Below are 12,767 nucleotides of genomic sequence, written 5' to 3'. Positions count from 1 at the left end.
AAAAAAAAAAAAAAAAAAAAAAAAGTAGAAAAAGAAGATCAAACCAAATTCAAAGCAAGCAGATAGGAAGATAGAATAAATACTAGAGCCCAATCAAATCAAATAAAGACAAAAAACAGCAGAGAAAAATCAATGAGACAAAAGTTTGCCCTTTAGAAGTTCAACAAAATTGACAAAACTTTAACTAGACTGACTTTCAAAAAGGAGAAAAGACGTGTAGAGTCAGGAATAAAAGAAACAACATTACCAATGACATTACCAAAATAAAATGGATTGTAGGTGAATACGATGAACAATGTATGCCAACAAATTAGATCGTTTCAATGAGATAGACAAACTCCTAGAAAGATACAAGCTATAAAAACTGACACAAGAAGAAATGGTAAATATGAGTAGACCTATAACAGATAAAGAGATAGAATTAGTAATCAAAAAAAGCTCTCAGAAAGAAAAGTTTATGACAAGGTTATTTCACTGGTGAATTTAACCAAATAATTAAAGAATTAATATCAACACAGGTTCATTACCACCCACCTCCTTTGTACTGTTATTGTCAAATATACTATGTTTCTATATGTTATAGACCCAAGAATACAGATACACACACACACACACACACACAGACAAAAAATAAAAGTAGGAAACACTTCCCAATTCATTCAGTGAGATTAGTGTTATCCTAATACCAAAACCAGACAAAGGCATGACAGGAAAAGGAAGCAAGCTATCAACGTACCTTATAAATTGCTTACAAAAATCTCCCTCCCAGGCCAGGCTCGGTGGCTCACGCCTGTAATCCCAGCACTTTGGGAGGCCGAGGCGGGTGGATCACGAGGTCAGGAGATCCAGACCATGGTGAAACCCCGTCTCTACTAAAAAAATACAAAAAATTAGCCGGGCGAGGTGGCGGGCACCTGTAGTCCCAGCTACTCAGGAGGCTGAGGCAGGAGAATGGCGTGTACGCGGGAGGCGGAGTTTGCAGTGAGCCGAGATCACGCCACTGCACTCCAGCCTGGGCGACAGAGCAAGACCCCGTCTCAAAAAAAAAAAAAAAAAAAAAATCTGCCTCCCAAAAAGTACTATCAAATCAAACCTAGCAATGTATAAAAATTACTATACACCATGATCCAGGGAGAGTTATCCCCACAATGTAGGTTGGCACAGCATCCAAATTCACTTAGGATAATACATTGCATTAATAAAATACAGGACAAAAGCACATGATTATCTCAATAGATACATATGATATTGTGATATAATAAGGAACGTATATTTGGTCTTCATCTCCTGTTCCTGGCACAGAGCTCCTAAAATGTTTGGAATTTCCTTAGTGATAGGAGTAAAAATAAAGCTTTACTATTTATAATAAGCCCCTTTCAACTCTACCTGAATTGATGCTAATGAGGAGACCCTCGGAGGAGCGGGGCTGGTTGCTGGAGGAACTAACCATGTGATTAGAGGGTTGGAACTTTTAGCTCCAACTGTAGCCTCCAGGGAGGGAAGTGGGGGTGAAAATTTGACTTCATCTCCAGGGGCCAACAATTAATCAATCATGCCTATGTCATGGAGCCTCCATATAAACTTTTTTTTTTTTTTTTTGAGACTGAGTCTTGCTCTGTCACCCAGGCTGGAGTGCAGTGGTGTGATCTCAGCTCACTGCAACCTCCGCCTCCCGGGTTGAAGCGATTCTCCTGCCTCAGCCTCCCAAGTAGCTGGGATTAAAGGGGCCTGCCACCACATCTGGCTAATTTTTGTATTTTTAGTAGAGACAGGGTTTCGCCATGTTGGCCAGGCTGGTCTCAAACTCCTGACCTGAGGTGATCCGCCCACCTCGGCCTCCCAAAGTGCTGGGATTACAGGCGTCAGCCACCGCACCCAGTCCATGTTTTCCATGGTAGGTGAAATATGCAAAGATGAATACTTTAAATATAGCTGTGGTAATAGTAACACAAAAGACCAAAGTAATAGTAAGAAACCTCCATGAGGCCTCCTTGAGGTGCCGTGGCTCATGCCTGTAATCCCAGCACTTTGGGAGGCTAAGGTGGGCAGATCCCCTGAGGTCAGGAGTTCAAGACCAGCCTGGCCAACATGGCAAAACCCCATCTCTACTACAAATACAAAAATTAGCTGGGCATGGTGGTGCGCGCCTACAGTCCCAGCTACTTGGGAGGCTGAGGCAAGGAGAATCGCTTGAACTCAGGAGGCAGAGTTCGCAGTGAGCCGAGATCCCGCCACTGCAGTCCGGCCTGGGCGACAGAGCGAGACTCTGTCTCAAAAAACAAAACAAAACAAAGTAAAATCTTTAAATGATGAGGTTTGGAAAGCTTCCAGGTGAGTGAACACAGGAAGGTGTGGGAGGGTGGCCTTCGTAAAGAGGGCACAGTGGCTCCACACTCCTTCCCACAGACCCCACCCTGTGCATTTCTTCCATTTGTCTGCTCCTGAGTAGGCTTTCTAGTAAACCAGTAAACATAAGTGAAGCACCCTCCTTAGTCCTGTGACTCATTCTATCAAAATTAGTAAACATGAGGAGGGGATTGTGGGAACTCTCAATTTCTAGCTCGTTGGTCAGATGTCTGAGTGACAATCTGGGCTTGAGACTGGCATCTGAATTGGGGAGCATCTTGTGGAGGCAATCCCTTAACCTGTGGGGTCTGTGCTAACTTTGAGTAATTAGTGTCATCATTGAATTGTAGGACACCTGTTGGTACCTGGCGAGTTGGAGAATTGCTCAGTGTAGGAAAAACTTCACATATTTGGTGTCAGAAACGTGAGTGTAGAAGACACAGCTTTTCTTTTAACACAGAAAAGCATACAACAAAATCAAACACTTTCATGATAAAAATACTAAACAAACTAGGGATAGAAGAAAACTTCTTCAGCCTAATAAACAGCATCTAAAAACCCACAGCTCCTGGCTGGGCGTGGTGGCTCATACCTGTAATCCCTGAACTTTGGGAGGCTGAGTTGGGCAGATCACCTGAGGTCAGGAGTTCAAGACCAGCCTGCCCAACATGGTGAAACCCCATCTCTACTAAAAAATACCAAAATTGGCCAGGCGTGGTGGCACACACCTGTAATCCCAGCTTCTCAGGAGGCTGAGGCAGGGAGAACTGCTTGAACCTGGGAGGCAGAGGTTGCATGAGCTGAGATCACGCCACTGCCTACCAGGGATGTCCACTCTAGCCATTTCTACTTAATATTTTACCAGACGTTCTAGCCAAGGCAACTAGACAAGAAAAGAAATACAGTCATGCATCACATAGCAACATTTCAGTCAACAACAGGCCGCATGTCCTGACTCATAGATGGCCATAATTTTGCCATGTCCTAACACAGCAGAAGGGGCCAGGGATTTTCCCAAGGTCTCTTTGATAAGGGCACTAATCCCATTATGAGGGCTCCATTCTTATAACCTAATTTCCTATTAAAGCCTCCACCTAGTCATATTATTATGTTAGAGATTAGGATTTTAATATCTGAATTTGGGAGAGACACAAACATTCAGACTGTAGCAGATGCCATTGCAGGCTTTTGAGTAGGAGCCTGCCTGATACTACTAAGACTTTTTTTCCTTTTTTTTTTTTTTTGAGACAGAGTCTCGCACTGTCGCCTAGGCTGGAGTACAGTGGGGAAATCTTGGCTCACTGCAACCTCCACCTCCCAGGTTCAAATAATTCTCCTTGCCTCAGCCTCCCAAGTAGCTGGGATTACAGGCGCCCGTCACGACACCTGGCTTTTTTTTTTTTTTGTATTTTTAGTAGAGACGGGGTTTCACTATGTTGGCCAGGCTGGTCTCGAACTCCTGAGTTGGGGATCTGCCCACCTCAGCCTCCCAAAGTGGTGGAATTACAGGCGTGAGCCACTGTGCCCAGCCCTATTAAGATTTTTAACAGCATCACTCTGCCACTGTGCAGGGAAGGCAAGGTTAGATGGGGGGAGACCAATTAAGAGGCGATTGCACTAACCATCATAAGATGGTGGTGGAGCGATGGAGGCAGCAAGAAGTGGGTGGATCCTGGATTTACTTTGAATCTAGAGCCAACATGTTTGATACTGAATGTAGTGCAGTATGAGAGAAAGCAGAGGTTTAAGGGAAACACAAAGGTTTTGGCTGAGTTAATGGATAACAGAGTTGCCATTACCTGAAATGGGAAAATCTGTTGCAGGACCAAGTATGAGAGAAGATAGGAACTTGGCTTTAAATATCGAGAACATGAGATGTCTCATAGGCTTCCAAGTGGAAATATTGCATAAGAAGTTAGATAAATAAGCTGGAAGTTCAGGGGAGAGATCCAGGTTGCCAACATAAATTTGAGAATTATTCTCTTACAGGTGCCACTGAAAGCTTTGAAATTGAATGGGATCGTCAACCAAGTATGTACGTGTATGCATGTGTGTGTCCTTATTTCGACGTATAACTAAGTTTCTTGAAACCAATGCCTGTTTGCCTGTGTTTCATAAGAACCATATATACAACAAGGCAACAAGTGTCATGGTATGTATTGCACATATCTGCTACCCTGCTACTTGTTAAGCACAGACCTCAACAAAATAAAAAGCACAACACAAGTTCATCAGCAGAGAATTTGAGAACGGCAGGATTATTTTATTTTATTTTATTTTATTTCATTTTATTTTGAGACGGAGTCTCCCTCTGTCGCCCGGGCTGGAGTGCAGTGGCCGGATCTCAGCTCACTGCAAGCTCCTCCTCCCGGGTTTACGCCATTCTCCGGCCTCAGCCTCCCGAGTAGCTGGGACTACAGGCGCCCGCCGCCTCGCCTGGCTAGTTTTTTGTATTTTTTTAGTAGAGACAGGGTTTCACCGTGTTAGCCAAGATGGTCTCGATCTCCTGACCTCGTGATCCCCCCGTCTTGGCCTCCCAAAGTGCTGGGATTACAGGCTTGAGCCACCGCGCCCGGCCCAGGATTATTTTAAACTCTACACAGACACACAGCAAAGACAGTAAGTTTAGCTGTGCTTGGAACCTAGTAGGCATTTAACTACACTTGATTTTTATTAAGTAATTTGTCAATGAATTGGGAAAGACGGTCTCTAGCCTTCACACTACCAGTTACTTGTATGACTATGAACAAATCATTTCTCCTCTCTGAACCTTTATTTCTTCGTATGTAAAAGTAAGCGAGTGGAATTAGATGACCCTTAACTCTCATAGTCAGCAACTAAAATCTTTTCTAAAATAAATCTTTCCTGAAACCTGCTTGTTTTCCAGCTATATGGCTCCCCCAAGTGGCCAATGAAATGAATGTAACTGAAACGAACGCCTTGTGTTTTATGCAGGGGTTATTAGTAATTGAGTTCATTTATTGATCGTTCATCACGTGTTAGACACTGTAGTATTTTGGGTGCATTTTCTCATTAAATTCTCACCGAAACACTATAAGACAGTTACTGTGTATATCCTCATCTGTAAGAAATTGAGACATAGGATTCCAGGTAGCAACAGGAAATGATGATCTGAGATTGAAACCTAGGCAGTCTAAATCCAGAGTGTGAACTCTTAACAACCAGCTCTCCGGTACGAGTCACTGTTCAGGGGTAAAAACGGATAAACAGCCAAGGCTCGAGAAGCTTTTGGGGTGTTGGCCCTTGACTTGGAGAGGTTATGAATGGCTACCTGCCTGTGGAGAGACTTGTCTGGCTGTCTTCTCACTTCCTGAGGCCAGAAAGGATTTCAGAAGCCAGTCGAGGTCCCCTTGAAAAACCATTGCTATCCATGCTGTCCAGGCCCCCAGTGCTATAGGAAAGAAGGCAGGCTTCTAAAATCCATCAGGACTGGAAGAAGCATCTTCTTCTCAAGGCAGTATCCTTGGATCAAGGTCTTCAATAGCACAATTAGAAACTGCCTAGAAATTGACTTGCCTTGCTTTGCTAGTTTGCCTCCACGTAGTTCGGGGGAGCCTTCTGGTTTTAAGATTCAGTAAAGTGACCAAGATAAGCAACTAATAATTAGCTGAGCCTGTGGAATCCAGGTTTTCTGGACCCATATCCCATTCTTTTTCCTCTTTTACCTGCTATTTTTAAAAATTTTTTAACTTCAGTAAAATTTACCCTTTCCGCTGTACCTTCCTATGAGGTTTGACAAAGCATAGCCATTTCTTCAACTTTTGACTTCTTTCCCCAATCCACCCGCTATAGTTACCTTTTCAGCACCCTCAGGGAGTGTGGCCTCTTGTATTCTGCCTGGAGTCTTTAGTTGTTGTTAATGGGAGAGAGAGTTGAAGTGGGCTCCTTCCATCTCTGCCAGCGCCAGAGCCCCCTAGATAGTTTTAACATTTGGAAAAGAACAATCTATTTGTACAGTAGTTGGGCTTAGTATGTCAGGAAGAGATAACTTTCCTTACTGGCTGGGGAGCAGGTCGCGGACTGGTCCATGAAGAAGTCCCAAGGAGAAGGAAACAGGAACCAGAGCCAGGTAATCCCGGGGCTCAGACTGGACCTTCAGGGATGCTCAGACCCAAAGCCTTCAGCAAAGGTTGCCTGGGCCGTTGAAGGAATTTCACTCTATGCCTCCAGGCCTGAAGTCTGTCCATTTCCCTTCCTACACGATGGGCTTTCTTCTCTATGAACATTCTCCACCTTGTAGCTTCCGCTCACAAATGGCTTCTGTTCCCTTGGAATTTGACTTACGTGTGACTTACACGTCATGTTTCCCCTACTCAGGGGCTCCGTATTTCCGTGTTTTCTTTCAGCCTCAGTTCCCACTGCCACCTGCTTCTCTCAGCACTTCCCAGTTCAAATTCTTGACAAAGAATAATTTGTCCACTCATCGTTTTCCATCAGCCCTGTCGTAGCCTCGCCTATGGCTCAGCTGATTCTCCATGGTCCAGTAAATTATAACCAGCAGGAGAGGGTAGAAGGTATTGTCACCTGTTACTCTGTGGTGGCCTGAGGTTGTTCCTGTCATCGCCCTATCTAGAATAAGTAGAACTGCCAATGTTCTTCCTCTACTGTGTGTGTTGTTGTTCTCTAACAGCTTTTTCTCGTAATTTTTTATTGCGGTAAAATACGCGTATCATGAAATTCACAGTCCTAACTATGTTTAAGTGTACAGTTCAGTTGGTATTAAATATACAGGCGAGGTCGGGTGTGGTGACTCACTCCTGCAATCCCAGCACTTTGTGAGGCTGAAGTGGAAGGATGGCTTGAGCCCAGGAGTTTGAGACCAGCCTGGGCAACATAGGGAGACTTCACCTCTACAACAAATTTAAAAATTAGTTAGGTGTGGTGGTGTGTACCTGTAGTCCCAGCTGCTTGGGAAGCTGAAGTGAGAGGATCACTTGAGCCCAGAAGGTCGAGGCTGCAGTGGGCCATGATTGCGACTGGGCAGCTGCACTCCATCCTGAGTGACAGAGTGAAACCTTGTGTATAAATAAACTTTGTGTATAAACCTTGTGTATAAACAAACGGGCATACCTCAGAGGTGTTGTGGGTTTGGTTCCAGACAGCCACAATAAAGCCACACCAATGATGCATTAAAGTGAGCCACACAATTTTTTGGTTTCCCAGTGCATGTAAAAGTTTTGTTTACAGATACTTCTTCTTTTTTTTAGACAGTTTCACTCTTGTTGCTCAGGCTGGAGTGCAGTGGCAGAATGTTGGCTCCCTGCAACCTCTGCCTCCCGGGTTCAAGTGATTCTCCTGCCTCAGCCTCCCAAGTAGTTGAGATTGGCGTGCACTAGCATGCCAGCTAATTTTGTATTTTTAGCAGAGACAGGGTTTCACCATGTTGGTCAGGCTAGTCTCGAACTCCTGACCTCAGATGATCCACCCGCCTCGGCCTCCCAAAATGCTGGGATTACAGGTATGAGCCACTGGGCCCAGCCTGTTTACAGATTCTGACAGTGCAATTGTTGTCTAGATGGGGAGACAGATCCCTGGCGCTTCCTACTCCTCCATCTTCTCAGACTCCTCCTCTCTAGAATCTTTTAAAAATTGTTACTGTGAAATATTTCAGATAAATAAGCATATGTAAAAGATACATGTACGGTTTTTCAAATAAAGCGAACATCACTGTACCTACTACCATCCAGCTTAAGAAACAGATTTAGTCACGCACGGTGGCTCACATCTGTAATCCTAGCATTTTGGGAGGCTGCGGCCTGTGGATTACTTGAGCCCAAGAGTTTAAGGCCAGCCTGGGCAACATGGTGAAACTCCATCTCTACTAAAAATACAAAAATTAGCTGGGTGTAGTGGCACACCTGTAGTCCCAGCCACTTGGGAGGCTGAGGTGGGAGCACTGCTTGAGCCTGGGAGGCAGAGGTTGCAGCGAGCCAAGATTGTACCACTGCACTCCAGCCTGGGTGACTGAGTGAGACCCCATCTCAAAAACATAAACAAACCAAAAACAAGAAACAGACTTAATACTCTAATTACTCTCTTAGAGGCAAACTCCTCTATGCCCCTATCTTCCTTTCTCTCCAGAGAAAACCAGTATCTTGTATTTTGAGTTAATCATTCTTTTGCTTTTTATGAGTTTTAATATATTTAAGTGTATTCCTAAAATATATTTTAGTTTTACCTGATTTTGAATTTTCTATTAATGGATTCATAGCTCATATAGCCTTCTATGACCTGCTTCCTATATTCAACGTTACTCTTTGGAGGTTCATGTATGTTGTATGTAGAGGAATATTTCTTTCATTTTTAATTCCTTACAACATTCTATATGTATATGTGGCTAAATATGTGTAATTATACATTTGTTAATATTCTATAATATAGGTACAATTATACACTTGTAGATGTCCAATTATACATCCATGCCACTGTTAGTAGACATTTTAGTATTTCTGGGCTTTGTTTTTATAAGCAATATAGACATTTGTACATGCTTCCTATATATTGGCAAGAGTTTCTCTGGCATACATACTTAGGGCAGTTTTCTGGATCATAAAGTATTATTATTCTCAGACTTACTAGATTACAACATTTTCTCCCCAAAGTATTTATATCAGTTGACTCTCCCAACAACAGGAGATGAGAGTTCTCACGGTTCCACATCCTTCCCAACTTTGGTTTTGCCCAGCTTTTAAAATATTTTCAAATAGTTGAGTATGAAAACAGTATCTACAATTTGCATATCAATAAGAACAAGCATCTTTTCATATGCTATTAGTCTCCTGTTAAAATGCCTATAAAAGGGTCAGGCGCTGTGGCTCACACTTGTAATCCCAGTAAGGCTGAAGCAGGCGGATCATTCCTGAGGTGGGCGGATCACTTCTGAGGTCAGGGGTTCGAGGCCAGCCTGGTCAATATGGCGAAACCCTTGGGAAAGGGTTCCTAAAGTGTCTGACATTTAACCTAAGGTCTTAAAAGATGAGTAGGTGCTTTCAAAAGGCAAGTTAAAAAAAAAAAGAAAAAGAAAGAAAAAAAGAATTCCCGACAAAAGGAACCAGCTTACGCAACTAGAAGGCGTAAAAGAGCAAAGCAGATTTGGTAAACCATGAAAGGTTATGAATGGTGCAACAGATGGTATAAAACCACCCAAACCACTCAAACCAGAAAACATCATTCCAGGCTTCTTTACCCCACACTTTTGATTGGGAACCAATAAAGTATCTCGTAAAATTCTCTCTTCTCCATTCCCAATTCTACCACTTTACCTCGCTTAACTTTTTACATTTTTTGCCTAAAATATTACAAGTTTTCTAATTGGTGTCCAAGTCTCCCCACTTCCATTTTAGGCTACATAGTCACTGAAATGAATTGTCTAAAATACACATCAGATCAAACAATCTCCTTGCTTAAAATCCCATATGGCTCACCAGCAATTAAGAGATCAAGTTCAACATTATTGGCACAATGCACTATTTCCTATATGACTGTCTACCTTTTCAGACTCAGGCCCTATTCTTTTTTTCACATTTCACAGAAATTGTATTTAGATTATTATTTTTTATTTCAATAGGTTTTTGGGGAACAGGTGGTGTTTGGTTATATGAATAAGTTCTTTAGTGGTGATCTGTGAGATTCTGGTGCACCCATCACCCAAGCAGTGTACACGGTACCCAGTGTGTAGTCTTTTATCCCTCACCCTTCTCCCAACCTTTCCCCTTTCCTCCAAGTCCCCAAAGTCCATTGTATCATTCTTATGTCTTTGCATCCTCACAGCCTAGTTCTCACTTATGAGTGAGAACCTAAGATGTTTGGTTTTCCATTCCTGAGTTACTTCACTTAGAATAATGGTCTCCAATTCCATCCAGGCTGCTGCAAATGCCATTACTTCATTCCTTTTTATGACTGAGTAGTATTCCACAGTATATATACACCACAATTTATTTATCTACTCATAAATAATCAATCTACTCATTGATTATCATGCCCTATTCTTGATCCTTCTAGATTCCTCCTTGGCTGTGAAATAGTGGGCAAGTTACTAATCACAGTGAGCCCATTTCCTCATCTTTAAGATGAAGATAATACGTCCTATCTATGTGTTCAGGACTAAATAACACTACATCTAAAACCATGAGTTTGGCCTTCATTTTGCGTATTCCAGGGATTCGTTAAGGAATTTAAACAGAAGAACACGATGAGAGAAATACTTCAGAAAGGCTAAGGACAGTAGTGGGGGAGGGTCTGAAGGGAGCAAAACCAGAGGTGAGGAATGAATACAGTGTCAATGGAAACAGGAACAAAAGGAACTAGAGAAAATTAAGAAACATAATCAAAGAACTTGGTCCCTAATTAGAAGTGGAAGGTGAAAGAGAAAGGACTTATCAGAAAGCATGTTTTAAAGAAAGGCCCTGATACCTTCAGGAACAAAAACTGATCCTAACGAGTTCTTAACATTTTCTGCTTCTGAATGAAACTATTGTTCATGATTTGAAGATGAATTGACTTTCTACAAACAGACAAAAGTGGGTTGAGATCAAGTCTTAGGAACTAAGTAAGAAACTGTGAAATACCATTTAGGATTAAAAGTGAACAGACGATCATGTAGTGTTGCTTCTAATCATGTGCTAAAGGCAATTTTCCAAAGGAAAATGGTTCCAGGGGTTAGAATAAATGTAGCAGGCAGGAGTCATATGTAAGTAACAAGCTTTTGCTTTTAAACCTTGTAATTCATCATTGTCAAACAGGAAGCACAGTTTCATAAAAATCCTAACAAGCCAGGTGTGGTGGCTCACGCCTGTAATCCCAGCACTTTGGGAGGCCGAGGCAAATGGATCACGTGAGGCCAGGAGTTCGAGACCAGCCTGGCCAACATGGTGAAACCCCATCTCTACTAAAAATACAAAAAATTAGCCAAGAATGGTGGTAGGTGCCTGTAATCCCAGCTACTTAGGAGGCTGAGGCAGAAGAATTGCTTGAACCTGGGAGGCGGAGGCTGCAGTGAGCCAAGATCGTGCCACTGCACTCCAGCCTGGGCAACAGAGCAAGACCCTGTCACACACACAAAAAGAATCCTAATAAGCCATCAAGAGAACTGAGCTCTATATACCCTCTTGATGATACCTTAGGCAAATTACTTAATTATTTAGTACTGTTAACCCATGTGTAGAACTGAAGCAACAAAACACTCTCCCTATCTACCTTAAAGAGTGGTGTTGGCCGGGCGCGGTGGCTCAAGCCTGTAATCCCAGCACTCTGGGAGGCCGAGACGGGTGGATCACGAGGTCAGGAGTTCGAGACCATTCTGGCTAACACAGTGAAACCCCGTCTCTACTAAAAAATACAAAAAACTAGCCGGGCGAGGTGGCGGGCACCTGTAGTCCCAGCTACTCGGGAGGCTGAGGCAGGAGAATGGCGTGAAACTGGGAGGGGCAGAACTTGCAGTGAGCTGAGATCCGGCCACTGCACTCCAGCCTGGGTGACAGAGCGAGACTCCGTCTCAAAAAAAAAAAAAAAAAGAGTGGTGTTCACATTAAATCTGTATAAAAATTAGGAAAACCTGGAGGTCTTAATACACTATTCTTTAGCAAAATGCATATGTAGATAGAAATTTCAAATGCAGACAGAAACTTGATTCATTATACCTAACAATTACTGAATTGTGACTATATGCTATATGGGTTAACAAGTTTTAAATAGCAGGACTACATTTTACATTTAAGACATATAAATACACTTTGGCATATCAGAAAAACAAAACAAAATGTTATCAAAAGCAGATACTGAACCACTATCCTTACGATTTCAAGGTTTGAGATGAGAATTTCTGGATATTCACGTATTGGATAGGAAGAAACAAGAAATAAAGATAACTTCAGTCTGTACTAAATTACCAGAGGACAAGCTGGTTCCCATTCTACAGGTGTTCCTTATATGATGTTGTCTAGTGTCAATTTTCAATGATATGGTTCTTACAGTTCATCCTAAGAGTTATTACTGCTGATTACATTTTCTCTCAACCACTTAATGAGGTACTTAAAACCAAGCCAGTAAAGTTAAGACCAAGCCTTTAGATTATCTGTCCCTCACGTCCCAAGCAGTAAGTTCAGGTGCAATGGATGTGACTGGTGCATACAGCCCTGCACAAGAGACGGAGATACATAATCACTACACGCTGCCACGACAAGTAACCAGTGTCCCAAGTGTACTTTTAAGACCTTATGTGTCCTTTCTCTATTCTCTGCAGCTAAGACAGTTGGATCAAATCAATTAAAGGGAGGCCGAGCATGCTGGCTCTTTGTAATCCCAGCACTTTGGGAGGGCGAGGCAGGTGAATCGCCTGAGGCCAGGAGTTCGCCACCAGCCTGGCCAACACGGTGAAACCACATCTCTACTAAAATACAAAA

Source organism: Rhinopithecus bieti, unplaced genomic scaffold, assembly GCF_001698545.2.
Source record: "Rhinopithecus bieti isolate Rb0 unplaced genomic scaffold, ASM169854v2 scaffold_40077, whole genome shotgun sequence".
Lineage (NCBI taxonomy): Eukaryota > Metazoa > Chordata > Mammalia > Primates > Cercopithecidae > Rhinopithecus > Rhinopithecus bieti.
This window is presented reverse-complemented; position numbering follows the sequence as displayed.